This window comes from Beta vulgaris, chromosome 4 (genome assembly GCF_026745355.1).
Source record: "Beta vulgaris subsp. vulgaris cultivar EL10 chromosome 4, EL10.2, whole genome shotgun sequence".
Taxonomy (NCBI): Eukaryota; Viridiplantae; Streptophyta; class Magnoliopsida; order Caryophyllales; family Amaranthaceae; genus Beta; species Beta vulgaris.
In genome coordinates this window covers 53,148,073-53,154,289 of record NC_079205.1, presented here as the reverse complement: position 1 = coordinate 53,154,289, position 6,217 = coordinate 53,148,073, and the positions used below count along the sequence as shown (strand labels likewise).

At 33.0% G+C, this 6,217-nt stretch overlaps 1 pseudogene; it reads right to left on the bottom strand.

Annotated features, from left to right (window-relative positions):
• Positions 1 to 3,963: 3,963 nt before the first annotated feature.
• The window catches only part of LOC130591194 (exonuclease DPD1, chloroplastic/mitochondrial-like), a 3,638-nt pseudogene continuing 1,384 nt past the window's right edge, over positions 3,964 to 6,217 (bottom strand).

The window sequence follows — 6,217 nt, the reverse complement described above, 5'->3', positions numbered from 1 at the left end:
CTTCATCCCTGCTCTGTTTCTGGGTTGTAATTTCAGTAAAATGAACATATAGTAGTTCATAATCCAGATTCCAGAATAAGATAAAATGAGAGCCAAAAATATCAAGTTAAATTCGATCTCTCTTCTGGAGCTTCATTCATGATTTTGTAACACTTCTCCTGATTGCAATTTCATATTTCGTAGGCGTGTATTTTTTTTTTCTTTTCGACGGGTTATAGGCGTGTATTTTATTTTAGACAAATTCAATTCAGTTCAGGTTTATTAAGTTTAGTTCACTTTTTTCTTTCACAATTTTCAATTATTTTAGTTTAGGTTGATTTAGAACAGTTCAGTTTAGTTCAATTCAGAAAAATTCTCTTTAGTTGAGTTGAGTCCAAAAGAACAAAGTCTAAGTACTACATTTCATGTCAAAAAACAAGTACTACCTTTAAAATAAATTTCCAAAAATGAAACCATTACATTAATTTTTTTTTTTGAGGGGGGAAACCATTACATTAATAATTACTTAGTAATTCCCTTCAAAAAAAAAAAAAAAATAATTACTTAGTAATTTGAGAAAAAATAAGGTTGTAAAATAACAAAATATATAATGACAAAGAATAGGATTACAAGATAATATTTTCATACAAAATCTAAACGACTCATTTTCATCTTTGCCTTTTTTTCTTATTCATATTAATGTATTATGTATGTATAATCTGACTTTGACTTTCAGAAAATTTTATTATATAAGATTATTCCATTAAAGAAATGATTGTTAAAAATAATAGTAATATTTAGATTATTTGTACTCTATAAGATTTTCATATAATTATTAAAAAAGATAGTAATGACTGGATTATTGTATTATAGAAGATTTTTCTATTATAAAAAAAAGCGAAAAATAAGTTGGATCGGGTTTGGATTCGGACGTTTGGATTTTAAGTGGGTCGGATTCAGAGTCGGTGTTCGGATTTTTTGTCGGGCCAGAGTCAGGTTTTCGGAATTGGGTGTCGGTGTCAAACTCGGACCCATATTTAAAATCCGACTTTTTATAGGGTCGGAGTCGGATTATGCATAATTCTATCCGACCCGTTGCCATTCCTAAACACCACCCACATTTTGGATAATTCTATTTTGTGTAGATAGATTTCATCAAATTTTACGTATAACTTTAGTTGTATTAGCTTCTCATTTGGATTTAGCTAAATGTCAGTTAATTAAGATAGCTTAAGTAATTTTAAAAAAAAAAATTATATAATTTGCTGGAGAATTAAATGCAACTAGACTTTATTTGATATTAATAAATGTTTGAGCTAAATATCCATAAAAGGAATTTCATACAAACATATATAGAATTAACAACTTTTTAAAAGAGAATCATATTTAAACAAGGATAAATCGCATCTTACCACCTAGACTTTTCACGTTTTTAGAAACTCCCACCTTAATGAATTTTTTTTATAAATTTCCACCTACCATTTTCAATTTTATTAAAAACTCCCACCACTTAAACAATGAAAAACAATGTCGAACAACCATTATCGTTAAAATTTACTATTTCCTTATTTTATATATACTAGATGTTTGGGCAGCACGCGCATGGCTAGGAGTAGCTACATTGGCATCAATGTCAGTCAACTGGCTTACTATAATTTGTTGTTGGTATATAAATTGTCAAATATATGTCACGAGAAGCAATTTTTTTTTTCTTCCGATAACTTTCTTTTCTTTATCTAGTAATATATATTGCTACTTTTTTTATTCCAAGAAAATTTTATATCCCACTCATATTTCACCCCATATAGCCATATCTCCCATATTATTCCTCTATTTTGCTAGTGAATCTTCTTTAGACTATCAAAGTGAAAAATTATTATATTTAGAATCTCTTTATATATAATACCAAATTTTTGAAAAATATAATACCAAAATATAATTCTACGTTTGAAAAAATGTTTGTGCATAAACATTCTTATCATCATCATTTAGCTCTAAGCATTGACAACCTTCAATACACACTTGTAATAGAAAAGGAAAAGGTTTTTATATCATTGTTTTTTGTATTTTAATTTGGATAGAAACATATTGCTCATAACATCTAAAAAAACATCACAATTTATAAGCGTTAAAAAGGTGGATTTCGAATCTAAATAATTACTTAATAACTTCATTAGTAATATTATACAAGATTAAGTCAAAAAGAATGTGTGAAATGTTGACTTAATAAGCTTAGTTGTCTATCTCCTTGGCTTCACATGCACCAAGTCTCTCAAAGAACTTCTTTTACTTGGTACCTTTAGCAGAGAATGCTCCCTCAATTCTGACTTCCATAATATTATCCTGTTGCCCTCAACAATTTTCTAGCTGAAAAGAGGGTGACCAAAAGGAGGACACTGATAACATGAATTCCACAATAACTGTGAGTTGCAAGCTCAAGTAGAACCAACATTATTAAGAACATCCGCTTATAATCCATGTTTCTTCGAGTTTTCATCCATTAGTTCAGATTGGGTGGTTAGGTTATCCACAATTTCGGGTGAACTTGCCAGCTCTTCACCATCTAGTTATGGTCCTTTTAATTAAAATTTGCTTTCATAGTTAAAAATAAATAAAATTACAAAATATTAAAATTTGCTTTCATAGTTAAAAATAAATAAAAATTACAAAGTTTTTGATATACGGTTAATGTCGAACAAACTGCTATTCGTTTGTAAAATTAAATTTGTGTCCAACAAAAATTGTATTTATACACAAAAAAGAAAGAACGCATTATTTTTCCTTTATCAAAATACGTGAAATGTTACATCATCTCCAAGAAAAAAATATGAGCTCTAGAGTAATAAGGACCTCTAGATCCAAATGTATAAAGACACTATCTGATTTTAAGAACTGAATGAGATTTTGCTTTTATGCCAAATTCATCATATCATACAAAACTCAAAAATTACATCCAATGTACACGTTTGTTGATCACAGTTCTAAGACTTGGCTAAAGAATGTTGTAAGTAGTACACAATGAACTTAAGAAGCCCTTTTTATCACAAGATACAACACACATCATTTCAACTGTTCATGGATGCCTAGGCCATTTGCTGGAAGTGCAATTTTGTTTGGTGGTACATACGAAATTAAGATAAGTTCTGACCTAAGCTTGTCAATTTTATTAGCACTGGTAACTGAAGCACTGTGATGACCATTTGTATGTTCCTCGCCAGTTTCAGAACTAATAATATTTCCCGGTAGAGATTCGGAAATTGCAATGAGCGATTACCTAGCCAGATCCAAAGAAACTTTCTTGCCAAGTGATGAGTTTTCAGCCATACACTCTGCTATTCTTCCTGAATATAACATACAAGGTGTGATTTGTTAGGTATAACTCTAATTTAATAGAGATTGGAGATGTTCTTTAGATTAACATAGATCAAGCACAAAAAAATTCAGGAAACAATAATAACTATAGTGACAACCAAGTATTAGTCACATGAGGATCAAGAAACAATAGTAGTAAAGGGGATAACGCAAATCATACTGAAACAATCTACAACATAATTGTATACCCGGCTCTGAAAAAAACAAACTTAACACAAAACTTCTTGAACATTTAATTTAGACACTAAGTCAACACTAAAAGACTTAAACAACTCAATTGAGATCATCAACACCCCCAGATGAAAAAAAGTAAAAATTCAATCAATACCTCAACAATCAAGATGTAGAAGAGAAGAAGCAACCTAATACATAAATACCAAAAAAAAAAAAAAAATAGAAACTGAAATTTATCAAAATCATGGTCCATTCTTTCAATTCGAATTAGAGCAAAGTCTTTGAAAAGGTAAAAGAACAAAAATTTGAACGAAAGAATCAAGAACTCATATGAAATCAGGGTTTCATATGGGAAACAAGCAACAAAAAATGCAAAACAACAAACGTCAAAAACAGCAGATTCTAATACTTAAAAGAAACAAAATTCACTTTTGGCAATCAAGTTTGTAAGAACATTATGACTGAATTACCTTGGTACACCAGGTCTACTGACCATGCTGGTTGTAATACCATGGATAAACGCATTTGGGACAGCACGTCCAGGATTAATTAGAGTGTGGAAGGTGCTATTTTCACCACCGTGAATATCCTGAAGCACAATCTCAATGATTCTCTCATCTCTCCTAAGACCAGTCGTCTCCAGATCAAAGACAATAAAAGTTGCAAGGCTGGCCAAATCCATTCTCAGCTATTAGTTGTCTAATATCTGGACATTGAACTTGTGGAGAACTGCTACCATCTATGATTAAGTTTGTGCTTGTCGTCGCAATTACTTTATCTGGTAAGTCATGCCTCACATTGGCCGCATTACTTAAGGGCTTTTTACCTTTTCCTTCCACTCCTGTGGTTAGGGGTCTTCGACTCCAACTTCCACTGCTTTTTTCACGCCCACCAATATTGGAACTTATGAGCATAAAGTTGTACCCCAATTACATGTTGGATGAATGGCATCAAAGCCTTGAAACCATGTATTAACCAAAGAGTGAACCTTGAACTTAGGAACTCGTAAGACTGAGAAGCACATGGGGGACAGTTCTCATCTAACATTAAAGAATGAGGAAAACAACAAAACCAACAAAGCAAGGAATTTTGCATCAGGAGCGGATAGCTCAGACCTGATGACAACAATTTCAGAGTATAGTGAATAATTGTTGTATGAATTTAAAAGGATATGCAGCTTGCACAAATTACAATTCACCATCATAAGTTAGCAAAACATTATTAGGCTCCAGCCTCCAGCATAGAGTTTCCTTCCACACACAGCTAAGCGTGTATTTAAAATATGTGTACAAGGGTGAAAAGTGAAAACAAACAAATTAAGCTCCCTCCCCTATTTAATGGTATGCCCCTAAAACCAAACGAAATTCTAATATATAGTTAATTAAACCCAAAATATAGAATAATAAGTAGATGGACATAGAGAATCACGTAGGAGCCCAATGGTTGGAGCTCCCACCTCCCCACCTCATGGTCGGGAGTTCGACTCACATTAAACCCAAATTTGGGATGTTTGTGTGGATATTTGCTTGTGGGTATAAATCCCCACTTTCTAGTCTCTGGAAGTTTCATGATCCCCTTGTTACCCCCTAACTCATGAGGGCTGGCCTACTTGGTCACTTAATTACCGAATCAAAAAAAAAAGTAGATGAACATAATTGGACTAAAGAGAAATGACACAGTAAGTCTATCACTCTATCAGTACTTCGCAGAAGATTGCTTGGTCAAAGTTTTAAAACCAAGGGACATGATGCCAACAACTAAAATACCTATGGTAGTAAATCCAAAGTAGGAAACCATGATCCCAAGTAATTAATCCACGGACATAGACTCAGCTTCCAATTTATGAAATTTACTTGTCTTTTACCATCCAGGCTAGTAAATGATCCTCTTTAATGTCTTTTGTTCAGTAACACAGCAATCTTTTTTTGATGTCATTTATTAAATCTGGTACTGATAATAACATATAGCTAAAACAGAAAGAGGGAGCATCCTTCCAAAAAAACTGGGACATAGTGGAAACGGATGTTTACAACAGTGTACACTCCTTCCTTACCTCAGGGTACATCCTTCGTGAGCAAAATAAAACTTTCATCACGCTAATTCCAAAGAAGGACAGACCTCAAGAAACAAAGGACTTCAGACCAATCAGTCTGTGCAACTCCTCTTACAAAATCATCTCAAAGACTTTGGTTAACAGATTGAAAGGAATCATGGGAGACATAGTAGACAAATACCAGAATGCCTTCGTTCCTGGAAGACAAATGTCAGATAACTGCTTTATCTCCCATGAAATCACCAGTTGGGTTAGGAAAAAGAAAAAAGGAAATAGTTTTGCTGGTATTCTGAAAGTTGACTTAAGCAAAGCTTACGATCGAATCAAATGGGACTTTGTAGAAGCTCTTCTAAGAAATATGCATTTTCCAGAGAGATGGGTTAATTGGATTATGCAATGCATAACAACAGTGTAGTATTAGTAAATGGAGAACCCTCCCCTTTCTTTACTCCCAAGGCAGGCCTTAGGCAAGGTGACCCTCTCTCCTCATACATCTTCATCCTTTGTATGGAAGTCTTGTCTAGAAACCTCACACAAATGCAGTCTTTAAAAGAGTTAGAGGGTCTTAAGATAGCCAGAAATGCTCCTACAATCTCGCACCTTTTCTTTGCAGATGATGCCCTTTTCTTCTTCAAAGCC